Raw genomic sequence first — 17,695 nt, forward strand, 5'->3', positions numbered from 1 at the left:
CATCAGCAATTTGTTGAGGCCCTGATCAACTTAGTGAGACCCTGTCTCAAAATAAAAAATAAAAAGGGCTGGGGATGGGGCTCAGTGGTTAAGCACCCCTGAGTTCAATCCTTGGTAACAAAAAGAAAAACAAAAGTTTGGGGAAATGCAGAGGGTGGGTGCAGACCCTCATGGTGTCCAGAGAGCTGCCTGTGACTCGGCCCACTGGCTGCTGGGATCCCCTTCCTGTTAGCCGCTGTACCAGCATGCATGCCGTGGGGAGGGGAGGGGAAATTGGGTCAGATATCTGTCTTTGCTACCAACCCACTGACCCAACTCTTGGGGGGTGAGTGATCCAGTATTGCACCTCCATGCCAGAGTGCTCTAGGTACCTGACATGAGGGTAGGTAAGATGCTTTTGTGCTCCAAGTTGCCCTCTGAGCCTACCAGGCCACTGCCAGCCTGGGGTACCAGTAGCTGCTGCCAAGCTCACCCTGAAATGCAGTACAGCACACATGCCCTCTCAACCCTCTCTGTGCCACCTCTGGGTGCTGCAGAAATAGAGGGTGGCAGCAGCATCCAGTAGGGAGAAGGGAGGCAGCAGCAGACCCTGGGTGAACCGCAGCACCAAGACCCCTGTGCATGCTGCCCCTGTCCAGCGCCCTCCCTCAGCAAAACAAATTTAAAGATAAAATGACTGAGGATTTTAAGATGACGACAACATAGCATTAAACCCCAAGTTTGAGGCCCCTGGTGACTGTCCTGTCTATTGGCCCAGGAAGCCTACCCTGGATTGGGGTCTTGTTAGTGACAGCTCTTGTTTTATTTTGTTTGAAATACCTGGGATTGAACCCCGAGGGACTCTGCCATGGAGCTACACCCTCAGCCCGTTTTACTGTATTTTGAGACAGAGTCTCGCTAAGTTGCCCAGGCTGGCCTTGGACTTGTGATCCTCCAGCCTTGACCTCTCCAGTTGCAGGGATTACAGGTGTGCACCAAGGTGCCCGGCTTGTCAGCTGAGATTCTACATCAGGTGACATATTGGGCAAACAAGTAAATATTCCCTAGCTAAAAAAAGGAAATTGATTAAAGTGATAAAAAAGAATCCCCAGAAAAAAAGGTGGGGGGAACTCAGTGGAGAAACCTGATAGACATAACCTAGCCGGGTGATCAGATCTACGTCGATGGTGGCTAAGTCCTGTGGATCAGGTGACTCCTTGATGTGATGTGGTAAGAACGGCGTTTCACCTGAATCCTCCTCTCCAAAACACATAACCCTGATCTAACCATGAGCAAAACGTCAGGCAAACCCCAAGAGAGGAGCATCCGATGAAATAGCTGACTAGTATTCCTCAAAACTGTCAGGGCCACCAAAACCAAGGAGAGTTTGAAAAACTGCCTGAAGAGGAACCCACAGACATAGGATGAGTCAGTGTGATGAGCTGCCTTGGAGGGATCGACTGGGGGAGCCCGAATAATAATAACGTATGGGTTTTTAGTAAATAACAATGCACCAATATTGGTTCATTTGTTGTGACCAAGTACCATACCGATATGAGATGGTATTATAGAGGAAACTGGGTGTGGGCATATCTCTGTACTACAAAATTGCAACAATTTTTTTCTGTAAGAAATAAAAAACTACTGTTCTTTATTTTATGTTTTTAGAAAGGAAGTCTATTAAAAAAAAAAAAAAAAAAAAGAAAAGCCAAACGCAGTGGCACATGCCTGTAATCCCTACAACTCTGGAGGCTGAGACCGGAGGATCACCAGTTCAAGGTCAGCCTCGGCAAATTCATGAGCATCTGTCTCAAAATTAAATAAAAAGGACTGGGGATGTGACCCAGTGGTAGAAGGCCCCTGGGTACAATCCCAATACAAAGAAAAGAAAGAAAAAAGACACCCTAACTCCTCCCCACCCCCACCCCTGGAGCAAGTTCAAGGCCCTCTTGGCCTGAAAGAAAGCAATACAGTGACGTGGTCCCATCATGGGCTACGGAGGCAGGTAGAGTGTGGTTTGGGGCAACTGACTTCCCTTATTTGAGTCATTATTTCCTCCTATATCAGAAAGGGTTGAAAGTAACAGTTTCACTGTCACAGGTTGTCACAGAGACTTGAGGCAGAGTTTTAGGGGAAGGCTCAAGGGGCCCAGCCCGGCCCCAGGGGTGGAGAAACCTGCCTATACACACAAAGTAGCCCCAGTCTTCTCTCTCCACAGGGACACAGCCGTGGCTGGAGTGGTGCAATGGCCCTGTTGTGCAATGGCGACTCTTAATTTGAAATGGCAGCGTTTACAGAGCTGGAGGGGTCACTGGGTTCTATAATGGGGCTTCAAAGAAGATGGTATGATTTCAATTTCTCTGTGATGAAGACACAAAGAGAAAAGCTGGTAAATCCAGGCTGAGGCGTAGCAATTAGCAGAGGCGCTTCCGCTGGGTTTCTTAAGAGTCCCTCCATAGGAGGAGTTCCCCTCCCCCTCCCCCTCCCCTCCCCCTCCCCCTCCCCCCTCCCCCCCTCCCTCCCCCTCCCTCCTCCCCCTTCTCCTCCCTCCTCCCCTCCCTCCCCCTCCCCCCTCCCTCCTCCCCATTCTCCTCCCTCCTCCCCCTCCCTCCCCCTCCCTCCTCCCCCTTCTCCTCCCTCCTCCCCCTCCCTCCCCCTCCCCCCTCCCTCCTCCCCATTCTCCTCCCTCCTCCCCCTCCCTCCCCCTCCCTCCTCCCCCTTCTCCTCCCTCCTCCCCCTTCTCCTCCCTCCTCCCCCTTCTCCTCCCTCCTCCCTCCCTTCCCTCCTCCCTCCCCTCCCTCCTCCCTCCTCTCCCTCTCTTTCTGCTGAAGGCTCAGGAAAATCCCAACAGCAAGGGAGGCCCTCCTCTGACCCTTGCCCTCCGGCACACTCCAAACCTGAGCCCCGGAGGTCGGTTTCTCTCCATTCGAATGACCATTTGTGCCAAGAAATGGAGCTGTCCGCAGGTCCTCTCTGGTGGATGGTTCAGAGAACAGGGAAACCAACCCGGCACCAGACCCTGCTCTGTTGCATGGGCTCTTTTGATGAGCCAAGTTTATTGGCCCCCCGCAAGCCTCGGAGTCCTTTCTATGAACTATGGACTGTCAGGTAGCCCACCTCCCACGGTAGTGGGGAGGACTCCATGGGATGTGCATGTGGGGCCAGTGCCTAGCTCTGCCAGGACTTGACGTTTAGTACATCACAAACCCCATGCCCATCCTCCAAGTCAGATCTTATCACCTGCCTTTCCCAGGGAGGAAACTGAGGCACAGGGAGGTGCAGGAGCTTGCCCAAGGCCCAACTGGGGATGCTGGAAGGTCACCTTCAAGTCTACGGAGAGGATGAGGCCAAGGCACACCGACTTGCGTTGCAGGGTCTGCGGCTTTCAATTCCATTCAGCAGCTCTTTCTGGAGCATCTACTATATGCCAAACAAAGGAACCTATCCCCTGCCTCTGAGCCCCCCAAGGAGGTGCACCAATATGCACCCAGGACCCAGCTGCCCTTTTTTGGTGACAAGAACCAGGTGCAAGAAGTGGAGCCCTTGCCCAGCAACCGAGCCCTCAGATGCTGGTAGCAAAACCTCGGAATGCCCAGTGAGCTCGGGGGGACACCTCTGGCACTAGTAATGGGGTGAACCAATCACCCACATATGCCTGGGACTTTCCATTTTTTAACACTGAACGTTCTAAGTCTCGCCTCGCAGTCCTGAGAAAACCAGAACATTTTCCCTGCAGGCAGGCAGGATGCAATAACTGTAATAAGGATTTTCATAGCATTTATCAAGTGCTCACTGTGTGCTTGGCAGATTTTGTGATCGTCCCCCATTTCGCAGATGAGATGACTGAGGCTCAGCCAAGATGCACGACTTAGTCAGGTCAGGGACTTAGTCCAGCAGGGGCTGGAGTAGCTGTGTCCCCACCGGAGGAAGGACGTCCTTTCCTAATTCCCACAGTGCCACCCTATGGGCTCGAAGCAGGTCTGAGCAGGGAGGGGACTTGAATTCAGATTTTTCTTCAGCGACCAGATTCTCAAGCACGACCCTCTAACTGCCTGGATTATTCTGTAATAAGGCGGCAACCCTGCTGTTGGCATTTTCTATATACCCTTGGAACCGTGGGTTGAAACGTTGACTAAATCATACCCTCGGAGCCTCGCAGGAAAGGGGAGCTTTTCAGATCTAAGGCAATCACTTTCCTCTGCACGCGCGGTGCAACATCTGCCGTCTGGGGCCCTGCAAGCGAGGTGCGCTTTCGCCGCCAGCCGTAAATATCCAGGCGGAGACCCGGGGCTGGGCTCCTTCTGGGCGGGGCCGCAGCAGGTCCACTTAGGAGCAGCCCGAGGCGCCCCCGCGCCCCCTGGTCCCTCCCACCGCCCTCCGCAGTCCCAACTTCCCGCTGGATCCTGGAGAGCTCGGGGCCCGCGCGCGGCTCTCCCCTGCAGGCTGCCTCCGGGACGCGGGCTTGCAAACTCCCGCCCGGACCTGGCGGGCAGCTGGGGTCTGTTTAAAAGCAGCCCCGCCCACATTCCAAATTTGGAGCCCAGAGGCCTGGGAGCTCCAGCCGGGGCCAGAGCATCCAGCTTCCCTCGCCCTCCGCGGGAAAGCACTCTGGGCAATCATAGGGCCCCCAGGAACGGCAGGGACGAGTCCCTGGATCGCATCTCAACCTCCGGTTCCCTCCTGTTGGGGCATCGGGTTGATGAGATGCTTACACACAGCCTCTGCTTCTCGAGCATTCCGCGGGAATCCGTGAAGAAGGCCCATCCATTGACCCAGCGGCCCTTCCCTCACCGCCCACTCTCTGTACCCACCCCCCACCTGGTACCTGGGAGGGTCAGTTCCCTGGTCCCTGGGAGACCTGGGTGACAAGGTCCAGTGCGTCTCTGTAGGTGTTCGTGGCAGGAGAACAGGGAGGGATCTTTGAGGGGAAAGTCAGAGTTTGCAGGATTGAGATGGGGAGGGGTCTATCAATCGGAGGGGGCTCTCCAAGTCGCTCTGGTGGGACTCTTTCCCAGGGCTGCCTTGAGCACCCTCCGCTGCAGGACCTCCACTTCCAAGGACCGCATGGTTTGAGACAGACCTTTCTTGGTAGGATGGGGGCATTAATAATGACTCATGGACAAAGTGTCAGCACCATGCCTGATACATAGTGACTCATTGTTATTGTTGTTATTTGGACTAATAATGTATGCTCTAATTTATTCCAGAACCCATCGTCCCCTGTCCAGTGCACCACCCACAAACATCTACAAAGCCCCGGAGCAGCACCTGTTCAGTACAGATGCAGTTGGAAATACCCAGATGTGGAAAGGAACTTCTGATTAGTTGCTGGATCTACATGGCTTTGCTTGACCCTCCCAAAACGCTAGTAGGAAGACAGAATTTCTGTCGCGGTAAGGATTCAGAAACCGAGGTGTAGAGATGACTGGCGTCTTGCCTATGGGACAGAGCTGAACTCTGAAACCTGACTGTCTGGGACAGAGCCCCTGGTGCAGAAAACACGGTCTCTGCCTCAGAGATAAATGAGAACATGGGAAAAAGAAGCACAAGTCAAGGTCAGCGCCTCCTCTCCGACCACGAGCATCTGTGTGAATGACGCATGCCCAGTGGAGGCAGATCTCCCTGCAAGTAGGAAGGCATCCAGGAGGCCCCTAATGGACCTGGAGGACTTTGATAGGAACTAGCAGGCAGGACAGGCCAAGAGAGAGCAGGAGAATTCAGGTGCCAATTAGTCTTGGGACAAGAGGAGAGTAGAGAGAAAGGCCTCTTGAGGCAGGTCCCTTTGCAAAGCCCTCGCCAAAGAAGCCTGGGTTTGTTCTGCAGCTTTAAGGAAGAAAGAAAGCAGCGTCAGGAAAAGCCATCTAGTTTTTGGTCATGACGATTATTACAAATACAGGCACTTCTGTCCCCATCCTGGTCTTCATCGGCTAGGCACTGTGCTAATCCCTGTAATGCCTTATTTTATTGACACTCACGGGAGGCTTTATAATCGTCCTCATTTCCAGCATCTGTCCCCTCATTTCCAGATGTTAGGACGTGCTGAATGCATTTTGCACGTGGGATAGATGTGTCTCTGGGTGGGGGGCAGAGGGCAGATTGTCATAGGCTGAGTTAGTGTTACTAGCCCCATTTGTTCACATCTACCTGGAACCTCAGAATGAGGCTGTGTTTGGAAACAGAGTCTTTGCTGATGTGATTAGTTCAGGATCTCAAGCTGAGATCATCCTGGATCTAGGGTGGGCGCACAGAGACAAGAGGAGAGGGGGAGGATGTGATCGTGGAGGCAGAGACTGGAGAGATTGACTACAGAGCGGCCCGGGAATGCCAACAGTGGCTGGAAGTTGGGAGAGAGACAGGGGACAGATTCCCTCGGGGCCTCCAGAAGGAGCCAGCTATTGAGGGGAAGACACTTGAGAAAGTTCTACCAAATGAGGCAAGGGGTCAGGTTTTCGGGGGTTGAATCTAGCTTGGAGATGTCTTGGTGTCCGCAGATTGACAGACATCTTGGAAGGCCACGCCCATCTCGTGCACTGTGTGGGGATCCCAGCAGAGCAAGTGAGAAGGACACATGTGGCCAGCCACATCAGTCCAGTCCACCCATGTACTCACGCTCCTAGTTCACACAGCGCCCATGGCTGGCCCGTGACATCCAACCCTGCCGGCACCTCCATGTTGGGCTCTGGACTCCAGAACTTCTTTTTTTTTTTTTTTTTTTTTTTTTTTTTTAAAGAGAGAGTGAGAGAGGAGAGAGAGAGAGAGAATTTTTAATATTTATTTTTTAGTTCTCGGCGGACACAACATCTTTGTTGGTATGTGGTGCTGAGGATCGAACCCGGGCCGCACGCATGCCAGGCGAGCGCGCTACCGCTTAAGCCACATCCCCAGCCCTCCAGAACTTCTTGAGAAAACACTTCTGTGTTTTGAGCCACCCAGTCTGTGGTCATTTTATTATGGTGACCCTAGGAAAATAATAGTCACCTCTTGCTTAATATCTGGGATGTGTTCTGAACCACCCGTCACTAGGTGATTTTTGCATAGTGTGACCATCTCAGAGTGCAACCTAAGATGGCCACAGTGTCACCAGATAATAGGATCTGACGGAACCACCCTCACATGTGGTCTGTCATTGGCCAAGACCTTGTTACGTAGCACATGACTATATGGATTTTGGGGCACTGAAACAAAAAGGTTGGGCTCCCAATTCCAGGGCCCAGACTCCCTCTGCTTTAGAGAGGGGACGGTGAACTGGATCCTGTTCAGAGGCCTGCTGGGATGGCAGCAGGACAGGACAGGGCTGTCCTGAGGACGTGTGCTCAGGGCTCCGCGTGGTGCCCAGCACATAGTAGGAGCTCTGTGTGTGCTCACAGGAATGGCACTGTTCGCCCTACTAGATGCCAGGTCCTACTAGGGCGTGGCCACTCTCGGTGCGCGTGGCGCTGCAGAGACGGGTCCGCTGCATGGAGAGGATGAGAGCCGGCATAGGGGCCCAGGCCTGGATTGGAGACCAGTCGTAAGCAGGGAGTTCTTTCTTTTCCCCTTCAGTGGTGGCCAGGGATTGGCTAATTGGGAGACTGTCACCTGTATCATATATCCAACAGGAATCTGCCTCTTTCTCCAGTCCTGAGCCTCAGAGAAAATTCCGAGATAATAATTCCAAAGAGTAATTCTAAGAGCCACCGATTAAAATCACATCCCCTAATCCTCTTCACTCACCCCAAATCCACACAACAACAAATGAAAAATTCCTGAAGGGTCCCCCTGACTTGGAAGGGCCAGAGATCATATATGGCATTTAAAAAAAAAATGCTCATCTCTCCCAGCATAGAGAAGAGATAGCAGATATTTTTCAGATAGGCTGATTTTTTTTAATCAAACGGAAATTAAAGAATAGAGAACGATGCTCATTTCTTATGGGGAAAGCGGGAATCTCATTCCTTGCCTGTCTTAAAATAGCCTGACAGCAGGCAGTATTTGCATAGTGCTCAGGGTCAGCTGCTCTGGGGACTGCAGTCTGGCCCTACCCAGAGAAGGGAGTGAGGGCCTGAGTTTTAGATTTACTGCATTAATGCATCTCTGGTTTCTGTGGAGTAGCCACTGGAGAGAGGCTTGGCTGCAGAAATGCAGTATCGATAACTAAATATAACTCATATCTGAAATGCCTTTCACGGCACCCGAGTGCTTTCCAAATATATTATCTCATTAAATCCACACAAAAGCTGAGGGAGGTGGAGTCCTCTCTCCTACCGCGCCCTGCCTCCTAGGAGAAATGGAGATTTGATGTCCAGGTTTTGTGATGCCAGTGGAATGTCCTTTCATTGTTCCTGCTGTCCCCAGTGCCTTCATGGAGGACTGGATTCCCCATGGAAGTGCCCCACAGGTAAAGGGTGGGGGAGGGGGATGTGTCAGTTAAGACAATGCCAGCTGCTGTAACAAAGGGACCCCAGAGTATCCACAAGGCGACACCACAGATATTATTTCTCACTATGTGAAATTCAAAATGGCGCCCCTACTAGTTAGGCAACCTTCCCCACCAGCCTTTAGGGTTTCTGACCCCCTCCAGCTTATTGCTCTGCTTCTCTCTCAGCCTCTATATCCTCTGCCTGCAGACTGGGTGGGTTTTTATGGACTAGGCCTGGGAATGTCCTGACCCCCACTTCTCTTCTGCACATTTCCATTGGGTAGAGCTGGGTCACATGGCTATGCCTACCTGCAAAGGCACCTGGGAAATGTAGTCCACCCCTGCTGCAGGAGGAAAAGGCGTTCTAGATCCGTGGTCCTCAGACAAGGCTGATCATCTGGATCGCTAGGGGAGACTGTAAAATGTACAGATTCATGAGTACCCCCTTGGCAAGTCTGATTCTCTAAATATGAGGTGCTCTATCTGTACGGCCAGCATTTATGCTGAGTTTCTTCAGTTGTCTGTGAGTTATAAACAGATTGGTGAAGAATGGAGACAGCAGAGGATCCTGGTGGTTAAAAGATAGGGGACAGCAAAAAGTGCAAATGAGGACATGGAGGAAGAGGAGCCACTTACCTAGTAAAGCTGAGACACACGCTGGCTGCGATCCAGCAGTTCCACTCGGATTTATGTCCTCCTCGAACTCTTAACTCATGTACATCCGTCCATTGGACACATATAACAATGCAGCCTTATTAAGGTTGCTGCTCTGGTGTGGATGTGAGCATCCCTCCAAAATTCCTGTTGAAACTTCATCCCCAGAGCAACAGTACTGAGAGGTGGAGCCTTTAGGATGTGGTCAGCCTACAAGGGCCCTGTCTTCACGGATGGACTAGTGTCTATCAAAGAGCTGCAGCAGCCCACTGTAGTGGCGCACACCTGTCATCCCAGCAGCTTGGGAGGCTGAGGCAGGAGGATCAAGAGTTTAAAGCCAGCCTCAGCACAAGCAAGGTGCTAAGCAACTCAGTGAGACCCTGTCTCTAAAATAGGGCTGAAGATGTGGCTCAGTGGTCGAGTGCCCCTGAGTTCAATCCCTGGTGCCAAAAAAAAAAAAAAAAAGAACTGGAGCAAGTGAGACACTATCACCTTTGTACTTTCTTCTACGTGAGGACAAAGCACAAAGTGTCATCTTGGAAACAAGACAGGGCCTTCACCAGATTCTGAACCTGCTGGTGCCTTGGTCTTGGACTTCTCAAACTCCAGAACAATGACAAAGAATTTCTTGTTTGTAAAGTACCCAGTCTCAGGTATTTTGTTATAACAGCATGAACAAAATGAGAGAATTGCCAAAACCTGAAGATGACCCTAGTGTCCATCCGTGATGGAAGGATAAGCCTCGGCGTGCACACACCATGGGTGCTACACAGCAGGAAAAGCAAGCAGAAAGCAAGAGAAAAAGAATTTCTGAGCACAAGTCCATTTAAAAAAGGTATGAATCAGACCACACAAAATGAAATAATTTAGGGATGTTGGTATAGGGGGCAAAATGACATTAGTATTTAAGAGTCGGGATGATGGGGACTGGGTCACCTCTGAGAGAGGCACGCGGGGCTCCTGAGGTGTCTGCTGGGTACTATTTCTTTGCCCGGGTGGTCAATACGTGAGTATCCAGTTTATAGTTATGATTACACCAGCATAGGTGTCTCATGTATTTTTCTATATGTATGTCATCTCTTTCAGTAAAAGAATAAGAAGAGAGGGAAAGGGGCATCCATTTGTCCCTGTGGCTCATGCAGGATCAAAGGAACAGGCTTTGGAATCAGAAAGTCTCAAGTTCAATAGTCGGCTCTGCCCTATTAGCTGTGCCTCCTTGGATCAGCTGTTTATCCTTTGGTTTTATTTCCTCATCCCTTGTAACAGATGAAACACCTTGTTCATAGGAGAAAATAAACAACATGTTTAGCTTTCCTTGTAGGAAAACATAGAAACTCTGTTTGGCATAGGAACCGACACATAGTAGTTGCTCAATAAACTGTAGCTGGACAAGTGCTTGATGCGTGTGGCTAGATCCAAGAGCAAATGCTGAGGATGCTGGGATCGTGGTCTTCCCACCGGCCCCCTTCCCGTCTCTGCCTTCCTCTCTATCTCTGTTCCTCTTCCTCCACTCTTTTGCTTCTGGTTGATGCCCCTGGTATTTCTCAGAGCCCTGCCAGCTGCCTCCTGTGACCATGGACGGAGGCACACAGACACCCAACAGGTTGTCATCCCTGTTTGCATCCTGCCTCATGTCCAGATGAGGGATGCCAGGAGGATGGGGGGGTGACAGGGGTTCCCAGGTGCCGGAAGCACCCTCCACACAGCATCACCCCTTGGCCAGAATGTGAAGGAGAGACTCAGGGCTCCCCCCAGCCTTCCCTTCTCTTCTTGGCTCTTGAGACCCTTCTCTGCCAAGCTAACCCTGTCCCCAAAGTCATACTCCTACCAACTTCCGTGCCAGGCAATAATTCTGCCCCCGTGTGAAAATGGTTGGAAAATACCGACAGACGCCATTGATGATGGTAAGCCTGACCTACCTGGACTTGGGCATCCTTAAGGTCTGAGGGCCTTCAGGGACATTTTCTTTTTTCTTGTATTAGGGGTTGAACCCAGGGGCCCTGTACCACGGAGTCCCATGCCCAGTCCTTTTATTTTTTATTTTGAGACAAGATCTTGCTAAGTTTCTGAGTTGCTGAGGCTGGCCTCAAATTTGCAATCCTCCTGTCTCAGCCTCTCGAGTCACTGGGATTACAGGTGTGCCTCACTGTGTATAGTTATGGGACATTGGTCAAAGAGGGGAAAGAGTCCCCCAAACCTAGCTTGCTATTTTAATCACCAAACTCATTCTGCAGGAGTGGTCTCCTTCTACCGCACGGAATGGCTTTTCTGGAGACATTTTTGGGACAGCTAAGATCATTGAAATACCCCAGATACAGAATTTTCTGGGGGCGGGGAACTTTCAGAGAATAATCAGAACTATGACATGAAAGCAGAATTCCGTGGTTTGGGAAATAGCTAGTTAATTACAATTAAAAATATGCCTTGACAGCAGGACTCCTCTGAACCCTTGATTCATGAATGGCCTGAGGGAAACCTGTGGAGAACTAGAAATGTAGTATTTTCTGAAAGTATTTTCTGGAAGTTTGGTGGAGATGGGTGTCTCCCAGAGTGAATTTTTGGGAAGTTTCCACCATAGCTGGGATTTCAGGTGGACAGCATAGGAAACCAGATCCTACTTCCCCTGAGCCCACTGAACAAATATCCCAAGGCCTCTGGTCTCTGCGAGTCTCTCTCTACCCACAAGGAAATGGGGTGGGTGCAGGGCCATTAATAGCCGAGAGAGCCCGTTCCTGTTTGTTACGTGAGACGTTATTATTATCATCAAGGATACATTATAGCGGGCGGCTTCACAGCATCATATAATTTCTGGATGACAGAAAAGGTTCCCATTAGATCATCTAATTGTTTCCTTTGGCTACAGGAAGGCGCTGGCTGATCTCATTATGCCCTTGGCTTTGTGCACAGAGAGCTCAAGGGTTCCCTTCTATTAGGGTCAAGAGTCTTTCTCAAGGTGAGGGAAGAGGGCAGGGGTGGTCTCCTCAACTAAAAAATTAATAATTATTATTATTTTAAGGTTCAAGAGCAGCATCATTCCAATATGCTAAATGGAAGTACTTGTGGCCCCAACTGTTAACAAAGTCCTGCTGTGGATAGACTCCACCCGTGCTCAGCGTCTTGGGTTTGAATGGCACTTGAAGAGGTCACTTAAACCAGGCGCACGCCTGTCATCCCAGCAGCTCTGGAGGCGGAGGCAGGAGGATCGCAAGTTCAAAGCCAACCTCAGCAACTTAGCGAGGCCCTAAGCAACTCAGTGAGACCCTGTCTCTAAATCAAATACCAAATAGGGCTGGGGATGGGGCTCAGTGCTTAAATGCCTCTGAGTTCAATCCCTAGTACACCCCCCCTAAAAAAATGACACTTAAGAGGCTCGGTGCGGAGCCTCCAGGCATGGCCATTTCCAGGCCAGCAAAGACTGGCACCTGGTGGTCACTTTGCCTGTCGGTCACCATCTGCCCTTCTCTGCCCTTTGAAGAAGCACAGAGCAGGAGCCCGGGAAGCCCTGCTTTTTAATTCCCACTTATTTGATTTGCAATCACAGAGGCAGAAAGGTCAATTAATAAACAAGAGCCGGCCACAGGCACTCTATTAGCTGCCCTTGCACACCGCCTACGGGAAAGCCGGACAGATGGGGGGCCCCTGTGCCCCACCTCTGCCATGTGGGCCAAGCGATTTACCCACGTGAGCCTCAGCGTCTTCTCTGAGAAGGGGGACAGTGATAGTACCTATCTCAAAGTGTCCACGGGAGGATCCAGTGGATGACCTGATGCCACGGAAGTGTCCAGTCATGACCTCAGCCACCATTGCCCTTGGGGAAGAGGCCTGGGTGTGGGGCAAGTTGAGTGCTTCAAGACCTTGTGAACCCTGGAGTTCTTTCTGGAAGGCCAGCAGTGTTAGGCGTGCGTCGAATTAGCCTTAAAAGTGTCCTGCCCAGGAGTAGGGCATAGGTGGCATTATGGACACTCTCAAGTTCAAGGACCACTGAGTCAGACCAAAGGAGTATTTATTCATGGCTGCCTGGCCACCCGAACATCCTGTCTCTAAGGAAGTGGGTCTCCAGTGGGGGTAAGTTTGTACCCCTCGCCCCAGATGCTTTACAACATCTGGCCATGGACACTGTCAGGAGCTGCTGGTGGGAATGTAAACCGCTACTCCAGAGGACACTTTTACTTCTAGTAGCCACAGCCTTAAAATATGCATGGTGTTTTTGTTGTTGTTGTTGTTTGGACTGGGGATTGAATCCAGGGGTGCTTAACCACTGAACCACATTCCCAATCCCTTTTTGTATTTTGTATTTTATTTAGAGACAGGGTCTCGCTGAGTTGCTTAGGGCCTTGCTAAGTTGCTGAGGCTGGCCTTGAATTTGTAATCCTCCTGCCTCAGCCTCCTGAGTCGCTGGGATTACAGGTGTGTGCCACTGCACCCGCCCAACTAAAATATGCATGCTTTTGACCAGCAGTTCTACTGGTCAAGACAACACTGTGCTCTAACAATATCCACTGTGGCTTGGGCACACACAGCAGAAGATGGGAAGAGACTTCCATGCCAACCATGGGAACTGATGGAAAAGTCTGTGGTGCTGTCACCTGATCCAGCCATTAAGAACGGTGCTCTAGAGTGTGTGCAGATGATGCACTGCGGAGGGGAAAGAGCAGGTGACAAAGGCGATGTCATACATTTGAACAGGGTGTATGTGTGCACACAGGAGACAGAAGGCTGACGGCCATGAACGTAGGAAACAGTGCCCAACTTCACAGCAATCAGGAAACGCAGGGCACGATGACGCTCCACATTTACCCGTGAAACTGGTCACACACACAAAATTAAAGACGGATCATTTCTGGTGTTGGCAGGAGCACGGGGGAATTAGATCTTGTCGCAAACTGCTGGTGGAAGGATAATTTCATACAGCTTTTTTTTTTCCTTTTTTTTTTTTTTTTGGAGAGGGATTTGACAATTCTATCAAAATCCAAGTGGTGCATGCCACAGTGTCTCCACGATCTCACTTCTAAGACTCCCCTACAGAAATCTTTGCACGAGTGGATGAAGATGCACATTTTGTATTAGTGGTCAGCTGGGAATGACCTTGGGGTCCCTGCACCTAGAGGCATACGCAGGGAAGCTCGTGGATGCGATGGAATGTTACCCAGTTCTCACAGAGGATGAGGATGGTCAGCTTGAGTTGGTACCAAAGTCCTCAAAGTGCATTCTTAGGTGGAAAGAGCAGACCACACAAACATCGTTTTCATGATCTTGTCCGCTTTTTTAAACACTACTTACATATGCTCTTGTGTCTACAGATGCAAGCAGAGGTTTCTTTTTTTTTTTTTTTTTTTTTTGGTACCAGGCATTAAACCCAGGGGTGCTTAACCTCTGAGCCACATCCCCAGCCCTATTTTGTATTTTATTTAGAGACAGGGTCTCACTGAGTTGCTTAGGGCCTCACTTTTGCTGAGGCTGCCTTTGAATTCGTGATCCTCCTGCCTCAGCCTCCAGAGCTGTTGGGATTTCAGGCATGCACCACCATGCCTAGCAAGGACAGAGGTTTGGCAGACACAGGAAACAGCAGTGACCTCTCAGGAGTGGGAAGTGGGAGGAAAATAAGCACATTTTCTTTTCTACGCGTGCCCGTGTAAAACTTGATTGGATTTAAAAACAAATGTAAAAGAACAAGGAAAGATGTTCTCACTGGGCCTTTGTAGGCAGAGGGGTTGTGAGTGACATTTTCAGTATTTTGTGGCTCTAATTTTTCTACGGTGAATATGGCCACCTGTGTAATTGGAAAACTTTTTGAACGGTAAGAAAATATTATTGGAATACTTTATTCAGGCAATTTAGTAGAGACCACTCAGCAAAATATAGGACCCCGCTTCCTACCCTGGAAGATTCTGTGATAAGGTTGGGTTCCCTCTCTGTGTTCCCTACACACACACACACACACACACACACACACACTTTCTGGTCCTTCAGAGTGGAGGAATGAGATCTCTGGTGATGGTCTCATGGTGAAGACTTATCTCCAATCTCATCCGATGCAAAATGTTCAGCTTCTTATATGTCCATCATCATACCTCAAAGAGGTGGTTTCTAGAAAATGAAAAGAGACGAGCTCTCCAAATCCTTTTCCTCTGTGAGGTCTGCTTGCTTGCTGTCTTTATTGTGGGCAGAATACATCACCTGACTCTGTATTGTAGATGTCCTGGAGGTAGCCGTGGGTTGTTTCCATTATACAGATGGGAACACAGAGGCCCTCACAGTTAACTGACAATTGGCCACAGAGATGGAGTTCAAAGCCCAGAGATTGGACAATGACCTGCCACATTGCTGCCTGGAACTGATGAGGTCAAAGACTGGGGTGGCATCCTGCCTGAGTTCCTGGGAGCTCCTTCTCCATGGCAATTACAGTCCAGCCCACCTCCCCCAGGGCAGATAATAGAATGTCATGGGTTCTTGGTCCCCAGACCCCATGAGAGTGTCTGCCCCTGCAAATCCCTCTTCCCACCCCAAACAAGGGCTGGGCATGGATGCAGGGGCTGGAGTCAAGGACAGCAGGTGTTGAAGGTCCCTGCCCCAAGGGATCATGGGCAGGGGCCAGAGAGACCCTCAAACACACCATCCCACTTGGAGGAATGGGCTGCCTGGAGGTGTGGAGAGAGCCTTCTTGGAGGCACCTAGGTGCAAGTTGATTTTGAAGAACAAACAGAACGAGAGAGGAGGCAGCAGGAGGAGGCCCAGAAGATGAAGCCAAACAGAGCAGACCGACAGCCATTGACTTCGTGCTGGCCTGGTAGCTCTCATGTAGCCATCGCCCAGCGCCAGAGGACAGGCACCCGTCAGCTCCCCTTTAAAGTGACTGGCACAGCGGTGGCATGTGGCTCCGAGGTCCAGGCTGGGGTTGTAGCCTCCACAGGTCCTGGGGACACCGAGCAGGAGCCGACGGTGCCGCAGGACCCCTCTCCAGCGCAGCGGGGCCCCGGGCCGGGCAGCCCACCTGGAGCCCGGGACGGAGGCAGGGGGATGATGGGAGAGAGGGAAGTCGCAACTCGGCGCGGCTGGCGGGTTGACAAGGTGTGTCCCGTAGGAAGGACGGTACATTAAACCCTCTAAGTGGGAGCAGCGACCTGATTAGCGGCGGAGCCCCGGGGCTGCCCCTCGGGAGGCGCGCGGAGGGACACCTGGGGTCTCCCCCGCTCCCACGGGACCTCGTCCATTTGTCCTGCCTGTCCCCGAATCCACTGCGTCCCGCCCCAAGGGACAGGGGAGCGGGGGAAGCTGCACAGACCCCGCCCGTGGGGGCGGGGCTCCCTCGCGGGTCCCCAGCCTGAGGCCTCTCTGGCCCTGTAAGGGGCCACCTCCCGCGGGCAGGAGTGGGCGGAACGGGTTCCTGCAGGAGGTCAAATGGGACCACCAGCGCTGAGCCGGGTCCAGAGGTCCCCTGACACTGGGACAGCTTGGCCGCATCTTTTTCTGTTGGGTGGTGGGGATGGCACTTGTCCCTGAGCCGTGTCCCCAGCCCCTTTCTGCATCTTAAATGGCTCAAATGCCTCTGGGAGCCCCCAGCCCTGCGCCATCCGGCACTGTCCACAGCTCCCCCTTCATGGACCAGTGTTCTCCTAAAATGGACTCTCCCCTCGGGGGGACCGGCTCCTCCACATCCCGAGCAGGTCCCTCTAATCCCGACCCCACATCTTTCCTTGGGTGGGTTCCAAGCACAGGTCCCCCAGGGTCCCCCCCTTTCTCTCTCCTTCCCACCTCCTCCCTGACTCCCCAGTCCCTTAGCCCACACCCTTGTCTCATCACCTCCTAAAGTGCTGGCGAGTTTGGGGATGTGCATTTTTATTCCACGGTGTCCCTGAATGCAGGTGTTTCTGTGGATGGGTCAAAACGACAAACACATCTGCACTGTTTTATTTACTTAGTTTTTAAATCCTCCAATCTCCGACTCTCCCTCTTTTCAGCTCTAAACAAATCTAATTTCCAACTCTATAGATTCTCTTGCTTTGGACTTTCATGTCCAATAAGGAGTCACACAAGGCGCAGTGTTTCGTAGCTAGTTTCTTTCCCTTGGCATAATATTTTCCATGTTGTAGCATGTGTCAGTACTTCATTTCTTTTCATGGCCAAGTAATATTCCCTTGTTTGGATGGTGTATTTCATTTTGTTTACTCATCCATCCTTTTGTGGACCCTTGGATTGCCTCCACCTCTTGGCTATTACGTATAAGGCTGCTAGGAACATTCTGGTGCCAGTTTTTCTGTGGATGTAGAGACTCACTTCTCTTGGCCTCTTGGCCTGTTCATTGCTTGAAGTGCTTTGTTTTATTCCTGCTCACATTCCATTTCCTTATTTTGAAGTTGCAAATAGCATTCAGACACGAAATAGCTAAGTGCCTGCAGAGGAGCCGGGGTTCATCAGGCCTTAAGAAATACTGCCCAAGGTGTTCAGGTCCCTTCCCCAGCTGGACAGTGACCCCCTTGAAGGGCAGCAATCACATCCTCCATTTCTTTTGGATCCCTAGGAATTTCTCAATTTTTTGTTGTATGACATGAAGGACGGAATCGATTCAGATTCTACAAACAGATGCTGAGCCAGGTATTTCCCCAGGCCCAGCTTCCTTCCTCCGGCAAGTGCAGAGGGTTTGTTGGTACCACGATTCATCCCCAT

Source organism: Spermophilus citellus (genome assembly GCF_964194105.1).
Source record: "Spermophilus citellus genome assembly, chromosome: 3".
Classification (NCBI taxonomy): Eukaryota; Metazoa; Chordata; class Mammalia; order Rodentia; family Sciuridae; genus Spermophilus; species Spermophilus citellus.